An 11542-nucleotide genomic window follows, 5' to 3' on the forward strand; every position below is an offset into this window, starting at 1 on the left:
ATACTTATGCCAAGTAAAATATGGCACCTATTACTTGGCAACCACATTTTTAATAGATGACTACAACATAGTCACCAAGTGACAGAAAGAAACCAAGAGATCATGTTGCCAGCACGCTGTTAGTGGAAGCCAAAAGGAAAAGCACTGGAGAAAGCTCTGTATTGTTCATGTGGGCGTGTACAGAAGAAAGAGAACCATTTAGAGATCATATATTTTTAGAATTATCTTTGTCATTCTAAAAATATGACCACTTATTAGGTAGCACTATGATCTTTCAGTGTCATTTGGTAAAATGACATGCTGATTGAAAGTCAAGGGATATTAGTCATCAGTGTCTGCTGAAGTTTATAAAGTAACAGAACTGAGTCACCTCTTTTCCTTGGTTAATGAAAAGTCAGAAGGGGTATCAGTTATGGTGAGCATCTTGGGAACATTCATGTAAAGTAGTATTCTGTGCCCAAGCTATAGTAAGGGCAGTTATATCAATTGAATGACTAGGGGAAGAAATGAATAAACAATCTCTGGGGTCTTAATTTTATATTCAACTTTCTGCAAACCACTCACCTACTCTCCTACAACAAAGCTGACCTCCCACTGTCAAGTGATGCTACAACTCATACAGCAGGTAATACCAGGGTACTCAGAAGAAATCTAAAGGCAATGGAGGGATGAGAAAGAATCTGAGAAGCACCATAACTAGAGTTCAACTCTCCAGCTTTTGTCACTTTTTAATTATGTGTTCTTGGTCATGTGGCCAAGAGTCTTACTTCCTCACATGAGAATTAATAAGATTTACATTGGAATGTTCATGGTGGACAAAAAACGAGATTATTGATAAATGGTGTTTTTATTATTTTTTTCTCAAAATTGCCAGAATAATAACATATGTTTGGTTACTCATTGTTAAGTAATACTCTACATGGAAGAAAGACAGTATGCCTCATTCTTTCAGAATGAACTTTCAATTTTTATATTAGAAGAATCATGTGAAACAAATGAAGATTAAGACAATGATTTCATTAAAAGAATTAATAATAATCATACCAAGAGCTATTAGTAGCTTCTCATGGGAAACTGAAATGATTAAAAATTATAAGAAAGAAGGAAATCAAACCAAGAGTTGTTTTTGTAATTATGAGTTTTATTCCATTTATCATTTGAACAATGGACCTTCAATGGAGGCTTCCTTCTTTTTCACCAATGATTAGCAGCACAAAATTTAATTTTTTGGACAATGATCTTGATAGCCATGAACTCCAGGCCTCATAATCTTGCTCCACTTTTTTGCTTACAGCTAGTGCTCTACCACTTGATCCATGCCTCTAGTTTCAACATTATTTTCTGGTTAATTGGAGAAAAGAGACTATGAATTTGTCTGCTCAGGCTTCTGATCTCAATCCTCAGATTTCAACCTCCTTGAGTAGCTAGGAGTAGAGGCTTGAGCCTCTACCTGGTGCCAGGTACAAACTTCTATTTGATTGTGGCACCATCTTTTTCATCCTGTTACTTTTCAGTGAGTTTAGAACTCACCACCCAAAATTATTATGATCACCTTTTTTCCAGTCAATTCTTTACTTCTTCCTTTTCTGTCACGAGGCCTGGAACACCAAATTGCTCAACTATCACTCCATTTTTATGTTTGTAGAAGTTGAATGTTTATGTGACATTTTGTCTCCCTTGTCTCATGCCTATCCCAACTTGTTATTGTGCTTACAATTCCTCACTTAAAGTGTGTGTGTGTGTGTGTGTGCGCGCGCGCACACACACACACACACACACACACACACACACACATGCGCGCACACACATACCCAGGATTGAGGTTTGAACTCAGGGCGTGAACACTGTCCTTGAGTTTTTTTACTCAAAACTAGCACCTTACCATTTGAGCCACAGCTTCACTTCTGGCTTTTTGATGGTTAATTAGAGTTAAGAGTCTCACAGACCTTCCTGCCTGAGCTAGCTTCAAACCACATCTCTAATCTCAGCCTCAGATCTCAGCCTCCTGAGTAGCTAGAATTACAAACATGATACTAGGCTTTCAATTGTTTTGTTGTTGTTGTTGTTGTTATTGTTTTGTCTTTGTTATTGTTGTTGCTTGACATCCAACTCAAAGGCTTGCACAGACCAGACAAACATTCTACCACTAAGCTATATCACCAGCCCTCCTTTTAAGTTGTTCAGATCCAAGGCATCAAATCCAGTATTTGACTCTACATCCTTATCTTTCTGAGTAGCATTTGATGCAGGTGGTCATCCCTACTCACTGAAAAGCCTTCTTTAATTGGCTGTGGGAACTCTGATTGCCTACATTGTCTCAGATATCACAGTCTCCTCCAATGTTCTTTTCTTATCTTTTAAATATGAGAGTATCCTGGGGCAAGTCCCCAGACCCTTCTAATATAGATTTATGCCCTTGTTGATACCATCTACACAACAGCATTGCATGGCTACTACCTATTTCATCAGATCTATGAAGGTGCAGTAGGCTGAATAATATCTTCCAAAAATATTCAACTCCCAATCTTTGGAGTCTGCAAATGTTACTGTGTACTGAAAAAGACTTTTGTCAACATGATTCAGTTTAAGTTCTTGAGATGAGAAGCTTGTGTGGGATGGTGAAAATGGCACTAAGTGCAGCCAGGGATGTCTTTATAAAAGAGGTATGTCTTCAAGGACAGAGAATCAGATGATGATTGAGGTAAGAGGCTGTGTGCTGCTGGCTGTGAGGAAGGATCATCAATTCCAGGACTGCCAAGAGTCGTGATGCTAGGGCTGGAAGAAGGTAAGGACACAGATTATTTCTGAGAGCCTTTGAAGGGAGGGTGGCTTTAGTTTCTATCCTGTGGAGCCATTTGGATGTATGGTCTCCAGAACTAAGAGAATAAATTTGTGTTGTTTAAACTATCAAAGTTTTTTTTTTTATCAGTTTGTTACTGCAGCTACAGGAGCTGGATAAAAAAGTTTTTATTCTTCATATTTTAATATCTCTGAAATCAGGATGCATGTCACAGCTACAGCATTTGTTTAGCATTGTCAGCGAGATGGAAATTATGACCTTGTTGTTTCCTGTACATACTTGAAATCAGAGGTTATTCCTGGTGGGGTAACTATATAATACAACTCTCTAAGGTTTTAGTTTTTAAAAAAAGTATTAAAGCTGGTTTGAGGAGGGTATGTGAGATTGTTTCCTGAAAACCTACCATTGTGCTTTCTAAAAGGATCCTAAAAACACTCTCTTGCAGAATGAGTATCAACACTTTGAAATAAATCCTGGAGAAAATAAAGCATTTTCTAAAAAAGAAATAATGCATTAGCAATGCTTTTGATAGAGGATGCTAAGTGGATAAACAGACATCTGACTATGCTAAAAAGTAAATAATCAATAAGCCAGTATTGGTGTTTTATACTTACAAACCTAGCTTCTTGAGAGGCTGAGATTGGAGGATTGTGGTTTGAGGCCATATGGGGAAAATTTCTTTAAACTCTGTCTCTGAAAAAGACACCGGGCATGATGGTATGAGCCATATCTCATCTATGTCATGATAAATAAAATAGTCAGGCTCAGTTGGGGGAAAAAATAAGAGCTATATCCAAAAAGAACCAGAAGGGGAAAAAAGAGCTAGAGGCATGGCTCAGGAGTAGAATATCTGTCTAGCAAGCCCAAGCTTTTGAGTTCAAACCCTAGTATCACACACACACACACACACACACACACACACACACACACACACACAAACACAAACACACACTTAAATCATTCACAAGCTCAAGGGAAATGCAAGTAATAATGAATTATTACCTCATACCTATTAAAGATGACCACTATGCAAAAAAAAAAAAGTACTACCAAACTTGGCCTCATTTTCACATCAGCCACAGTGTGAGCAAGACTGTGTCACTTGCTGCTTTAAAGCTTTTCCGTGGTTTGTTGGTGCTTAGTTGTGGTAAAACATACATAATCTTTCCATTAAATATATTCATAGTGACATTCAGCCAATCTCCAGCGCTGTTCATCCTGTAAAACTGGGACTTCACATCAAATTCCATGCTCTCTGCTCCTCCATTCCCCTGATAACCACTCTCTACTTGCTGCTCTGTGGATCTGACTTTTCCAGGTAGGTACATCTTCCAGGTGGGATAATTCTGCATTTAACTTTTGGCTTACATCATGTCACACCATGTATCTCATAGTATGTGATAGAATTTCTTTCCCTTTTAAGACTGAATGTTGTTCCATTATGTGTATAAATCTCATTTATTTGTTTGTTTGTTTATTTATTTGTTTATTTTTGTGGGTCATGGGGCTTAAACTCTGGGCTTGGGTGCTGTCCTTGTGCTCTTCAGCTCAAGATGAGCACTCTACCGCTTGAGCCACATCGCCACTTCCGGTTTTCTAGTGATTTATTGGAGATAAGAGTTTCACGGACTTTTCTGCCCGGGCTGGCTTTGAACCGTGATCCTCAGCTCCCAACCTCCTGAGCAGCTAGGATTACAGATGTGAGCCACTGGCGCCCGGCATAAATAGCATTTTGGGCTGGGTTTTCATCATGATTGGGATAAAATCTGCACACTTGCCATGGCTCACAAAGGCTTTAATGACCCAGTCCCTGTCTATCATTTTGCCTTATTTCCATCAAGGAAGTCCCTCCTCATTGCATACCAACCACATTGCTTTTCATTACACCTGGCCTCATTCCTCTTTTCTTGGGACTCCAGACATTTCTCTGGTCCACGTGGCTCTTCCCTCCCTTCCTGAGGGCTGAGCTCAAACGTCCCTTTCTGACCACCCTGCCTAAAACAGTACTGCGTCAGACTCTTCTGCCACCACATTGTGGTGTCTCCTTTGCATCTGTACTGTTTACTACCTGCCATTATTTCCATCTTTATGAGCTTGTTTACTATCCATTTCCCAGCCAGAATAAAACTCTAAGAGGGCAGGAATATGGCTTTTTCAACGTCAAATCTTCAGTGCCTGAAACTGGGAATGAGCATAATAAAAATTCAATGAATGTCCTAGAAGATTGAGTGAAGAAAGAGATCAAGTTTAGTGATTAGTTTGGAATCCTATAAAATTTTCTTAATTAACAGATTATTTTTCCAGCAGTTTTCGGTTTCTAGAAAAGATGATCAGAGAGCACAGAGAGTTTTCATTCACTGCCCCTCCTTTTCTTTACACCAGTATGAAATACTTGTTACAATGGCATATGATGTTAACTAGAATCCACAGTTTAGTATTCACTCAGTGTAACACAAGTACCACATAACATCACTACCATCATACCCACCATTATAATTATATACATAATGGTTTCCCCACCCTGAATCTCCTGTGCTCCTTCTATTTACCCATCTTCCCTTTCTCTAACACCTGACAACACCTGGTATTTGAATTTCATATGACTGGATGGCCTGACTTTTTCTAGGACAGGACAAACCCCATCCTCTATTTTCCTGCCTCTCCTAATACACTGCTTCATGTCCTTGCTTTTCAAAGCTATTAAGGAAAAGCAGTATAAATTGGGGATTAAAAAAAGAAGAAGTGTAAACTTGTTCAGTCACTTTGGAAAGTACTATGGAGGTTCCTCAAAAGACTCCACATAGAGCTCCCCTATGACCCAGCAATCCCATTTTTGGGCATTTACCCAAATATTCACAAACAAGACCACACTAAAGCTACCAGCACGACTATGTTTTTGGTTTTTTGGGGGGGTCCGGTCATGGGGCCTGAACTCTGGGCCTGGGCGCTGTCCCTCAGCTCTTCAGCTCAAGGCTAGTGCTCTACCACTTGAGCCACAGCGCCAATTCCGGCTTTTTCTTTTTGCTTATGTGGTGCTGAGGAATCAAACCCAGGGCCTCAGGCATGCAAGGCAAGCACTCTACCACTGAGCCACCTTCCCAGCCCACACCACTATTTTTATTGCAGCCTTATTTACCATAGCTAAGATATGGAACCAACCCAGATGCCCCTCAGTAGATGAATGGATCAAGAAAATGTGGCATATATACACAATGGAATTCTATGCCTCCATCAGAAAGAATGACATTGCCCCATTTGTTAGGAAATGGAAAGACTTGGAAAAAATTATATTAAGTGAAGTAAGCCAGGCCCAAAGAAACATAGGTCCCATGGTTTCCCTTATTTGCAATAACTAGTAAATGTCTGAGACAAGCAGAAAAGGTCAGATAAGGTGATGTTAGGGAAATGAGCCCTAAGATATGTATTCAAATGTTTTTTCCTTTCATGCAATTGTTTCTAACATATTTATAAGATGATTTCTTTGTTGCTTTGTATGTCCCTCTCCCATGGTATAACCCCTGCTTTCACTGTATTTGATGTTGGTATAATTTGTGGAGGGGAAGGGAAAAAACAAATCATTTACATAGGGATACAGGTGGACCCATTGCAACAATGAGACGAACAAGTCCTATGTTGAAAACGAACTTTACAACTTTGGTGGGGGGTGGGGAGGAGGGTTGGGGGGGCAGGGGATGGGATAAGAAGTGGGAACAAAGGAGGAGGCTACAATGCTTGATAAGAAATGTACTCATTATCTTGACCATTTAGTTGTAACTCCTCTGTACAGTATTTTCACAATAAAAGAAAGAAAGAAAGAAAGAAAGAAAGAAAGAAAGAAAGAAAGAAAGAAAGAAAGAAAGAAAGAAAGAAAGAAGAAAGAAAGAAAAAAAAGCACTTCACCTAATAATGTTCCATCTTGTACTGCTTTCAAAGAAGATTGCTTGGTGCCTAATTATCACTTAGCTTTGGTCCTTGATGCTGACGTCTGAAAGCTGTGTTTAATTTGGGGGCGCACTGGGAAATTGCTTCTCCACAGATTCATTTCCTCTTTTCTAGGATTCTCGCCCTCTCAATTTTTCTTTCTTGTCTTGTCTTCATTTTCTAACTGGTTTGAGTTATTCAGATTTGTGAGTCTGTGTTCATTCAATGCCATTTTAATTCAGAAATGGCCCAAAGCAAATTAATTTTTTTCTATTTTGTCCAGGGAGAAGCTGCAATAGAGAATTCCAAATAGATATCTTTCTGGGGTGGAGGAGGGACTGGAGAGAGCTACCTTAAGGAGCCAGGTATCTTTCTGTGGGGAGGGCTCAAAGGGGACAGCTAAGTGTATGAATTGCCTTTACTGAAAGTCTCTCTCCTAGATACACCTGTATTATGTATTACCTGTAAAGGTGATGGAAACTTGGCAGGAAGGGAATACAGTTTTGTGACCTTGACCTTTCCTGCTAGGGATTCTTTTCTCCTTTACTGATATGATCACCAGGCATTTGATCATTTCATTAGCGTTCAATACCAAGGTACTTCCTTGAGGAAACTTGCTGATTACAAAGTCACAGCTTTTACCACACTAAAGAAGATCATGAACTCAAAACAGGAAATTACTTATGTCCATTGTATACAGTTCATAAGAAGAGTTTATCCCTTGAATTATTCATGTCCCCAATACATACATATATACATGTATAGATAGATAGATATAGATATAGATATACCATGTCCTGCTATTTCTTTCTTCCTTGTCCTCCTTTATGATCTCCTCTGGCCAGAGAAGGTAGTCCCCCGTCTCCCACCCCTGCCCCCGATCAATCACCCCAGAATTCTTCATATAGAATTTGGGTATAATGTCTCTTCCACTAGTAACAAATTCTTTCTCCTTCCTTCCTTCCTTCCTTCCTTCCTTCCTTCCTTCCTTCCTTCCTTCCTTCCTTCCTTCCTTCCTTCCTTCCTTTCTTTTTCTCTTTCTTTCTTCCCTCCCTCCCCCATCTCTCTTTCTTTATTTCTCTTTTTCTTTTGTTGGTCATAGGTGCTGATCCTGAGCTCTTTTTTGCTCAAGGCTAGCACTCTACCACTTTGGGCCACAACGACACCACTTCTGGTTTTCGGGTGGTTAACTGAAGATAAGAGTCTCAAGGACTTTCCTGCCCAGCTGGCTTTGAGCTGGGATCCTCAAAAATCTCAGCCTCCTGAGTAGCAAGAGTACAGGCATGAGCTACCTGTACTTTGCTTGACAAGTTCTTTCTTAAAGGCAAGAAGTTTATCAAGAGTGCCACCACCCATAATTACATGCTATGGGGATTGTTTTAGTGAATGAAGTTAGGTCTTTTGGACCCAATGTAGCTGAATTTCTGTTTGGAGTGCAAGCTAGCTTGGCCCTCTGGCCATGCCAGCATGTGAGGGAAAGGGACAGTAAAACCAGCCCTCTCTAACAGATTTTCATAAGGACTGAGAGTCTCCTGGGAAGTAACTAGTTCTGCAAAATTTGTTCCTGCCTCCAGGGTTCCACACATGTTCTGCACATGTTTTGCCTGAACTGCCTACTGAACTAATTTCATTTAAATTTCAGAGCCGGCTTTAAATGCCACTTCCTCAGGAAGCTTTCGCTAGCCACTCTGACTGCCAGCCCCCTTGTTCTTTCTTCCCAAGTCCCTTCATTTTTACCAGTTTTACACTGTACTTAGTTACTTATTCAGTGGGTGTCTTACCTGCCTGGTTGTAAACTTCCTAAGATCCAGAGCATCTTTGTTATCCTCACTCTATCATTTGGCTCATTCCTATACACAACAGAGGCCCAAAAATATTTAAATTAACAAAATGAGAATATGCAAATGCCTATTCAATGACCCACTTCCATGCCTCACAAGCATATCAATCTTAATAAGTTGTAATCTAGTGATTTTCCCCTCTGAAGTCTGTTTTTCACTTTCCTAATCTTAACACATACATCATCATCCACTTAGTTACTCAAAGCAAGATTGTGGGAGTTATCTTCACTCTTTAGCAAACCACTATAGTGAATCCATCAGCAAAACCTTCCTATTCCCAAAGGTGTGCCCCCCACCCTCACTTTCCTACTTCAAAGCACTATTATTTATTTCTTTCCTGGATGGAGAAAGATGGCTTTCTGAATGATCTGATTTTCCCTGGGGCTTTCCCCAATCCATTTTCCATAAACAATTCAGATGATATTTGCAAAACATAAAGAAAACTATGCCATTCATCTACTTTTCAATAGCTTATTGATTACAACTCACAAAAGTCAATCAGAGCCTGATTCTTCCTTTTCCTCTGGTCTCACCTCCTACCATTCTGGATCTCCATGTGGTGCTAGCTGTGTTCACTATAACTTTATCAAATGTACTATATTTTTTTCCTTCTTTAAGACTATTTCTTTTCCCTAAAAAACTCTTCTCTCAGATCCCTAAAGGAACCCTTTAGGTCTCAATTTATTATTTATTATTATTTTATAGTGCTCAGGATCAAAATCAAGGCCTTATATATGCCAGGCCAGCATTCTGTCATAACACTACAATCCCATCCATGGTCTCAATTTAAATAATGGTTTCTAAACAAGGCTACCTCCTAACTACTCTATCAGCTCTGACTTCTGATTTCAATGCCTGGATCAATACGTCCGTGCTTTTTACCTTCATCTCCTGTTACATACTTACATACTGTAATGTAAGAACCATGATGCTTCTTTTGTACACTATGAGCCTATTTGTGCATACAACAGATGCTTAAGAAATACTTTTTGAGGGAAGAACAAACAAATGACTGAACAAAGCTCAAGGACACTGGTGTGGAGACGAAGAAGGATGGTTCTAGAGATGGTACAGACTCTGTCATGTCTTACTTCAGCCACCCAGAAATCAGTTCCTTCTATTTTGGTCACTATAGCTTTAGTGTGAACATCTGCTCTATCAGCTTGTCTGGTGGTTGTGGTTGCCTCAAAGAGGCAGCACAGTACCTGTTTTCTGGGTAGGCTAGGGGGTCCAATCAAACTGAAGAATACCATTGGTAAAAAAAACTTTAGGTGTACAGGTCACTGGTGGCTGATGCCTGTAACTGTAGCTACTCAAGAGACTGAGCTCTAGGGATCACAATTCGAAGCCAGCCTTGAGAGGACAGTCTGTGAGACTCTTATCTCCAGTTAACCACTAGAAAACAGGAAGTGGTGCTGTAGTTCAAGTGGTAGAGTGCTAGACTTGAGCAAACCTGCTCAGGGACAGTGCCCAAGCCCCAAGTTCAAGCCCTACGACTGACTGGAAAAAAAATAACAACAACAAAAACCCTTTGGTGCTATATGGGAGAAATTTGGGCCTTGCCAGGGCCCATATTAAAAGAATCTGCAGGTCTAAAGATTCTACAGAGTAAATGAGAAGGGAGGTAGAAAAGTGTCATTTTGTAACAATGGTGGGCAAAAGAAATAAGGATTTTGATTGCCTAAGTCTTTTAAACCAGGCCTCTCAATTGGTAACTTTCTATGTTCAAGATGTTTAGAGTAGGCACTAATATAGTCACATCAACACTGTTAGAAAATGAGGATGTTGGGAGTTAAAACCTCAGCCCACTGGTGGTGTGGTTACAATTTTATGAAGTCATTTTGGAAGTACATTAAAAGGCAGATGCAAAAGACCTTTAAACTCATTCCAGTTCCAGCTGGCTTAGGAACTCTTCAGGTATTTATGTCAATGTGTACATTAACAGTCTTAATATGTCACAGGTGGCTGCCATCTCATTTTTTAAAGCATTCTCACTAGGTGATTCCATTTAAGTATACAATTGGGCCAAATTCTCATCTTTTGTGGCTCTATGGGGACACGAATTCATTAGTGGAAAGGTGGAGAGTTATTTAAAACAAAGAATTGTCTACTAGTTAGTGATTGAACCTAAAATGTTAGGACTTTTATATCCTGTTTCCACTCTATTCATCATCAAATAATTTCCTTCAGTGGGAGTTCATTTTCCTCAGGGTTCATGTTTCCTGTTGTCATCCTCCACATGAATTCTGAGTGAGGAGAATGAACTCACAAAAACCCCTATGTAAGCTGGGCGCTGGTGGCTCACGCCTGTAATCCTACCTACTCAGGAGGCTGAGATCTAAGGATCCCAGTTCAAAGCCAGCCTGGGCAGGAAAGTCCATGAGACTCTTATCTCCAATTAACTACCAGAAAACCAGACGTGGCCACTGTGGCTCAAATGTTAGATCACTCACCGTAAGCTGAAGAGCTCAGGGACAGTGCCCAGGCCCAGATTTCAAGCCCCATGACCAACACCACAACAAAAAACCAACATTTTATACATGTCCTGACTGTACCGGGTATCAAGAAACTTCCTAGATCTCCAGAACTGGGGCTAGGTAAGCTTACTTTTTTTTTTTCCTCAAGCAACTGAAAGATGTCTTCCTCACACTCTCAGACTCTGCATATATCCTGCACACATCTGCACATAACCTGAAGTCCAGTACTAGCCTTGAATTTAGAATGGCACACAGGCCCCTTTGACAAATATACCTTGTGACATTCTCCACATCAGGTGCTATACTGAGAGCTAGGAATCTCCTTTGACCTCAGTAGTGAATTTCTATTTTGCAAACTTTGGTGATATCACTGGCTCTCTTTCTGGGGGGAAAAAAAGTGCTTTTCTTTTTAAACTGTATTTATTGTGTCTATAGGTATGTTTTATATTAATATGTTATAATGTGTGTATGTATGTGTGTATGTATATAACATAACCTTGATG

The 11542-nt window shown here is 39.9% G+C and overlaps 1 long non-coding RNA gene across 2 annotated transcripts in view; it reads left to right on the top strand.

Moving 5' to 3' along the window:
• The first annotated feature begins 2701 nt into the window (after window positions 1-2701).
• The window catches only part of LOC138815759 (uncharacterized), a 72740-nt gene continuing 63899 nt past the window's right edge, over window positions 2702-11542 (top strand). For both annotated transcript variants that reach the window (XR_011368455.1, XR_011368454.1), the window contains exons 1-2: window positions 2702-2785; window positions 3987-4118. This is a non-coding gene — a long non-coding RNA (uncharacterized lncRNA). The remainder of the gene's footprint in view (window positions 2786-3986; window positions 4119-11542) is intronic.

The sequence above is a fragment of the Dipodomys merriami genome, unplaced genomic scaffold (genome assembly GCF_024711535.1).
Source record: "Dipodomys merriami isolate MVZ:Mamm:240054 unplaced genomic scaffold, mDipMer1.0.p SCAF_667, whole genome shotgun sequence".
Lineage (NCBI taxonomy): Eukaryota > Metazoa > Chordata > Mammalia > Rodentia > Heteromyidae > Dipodomys > Dipodomys merriami.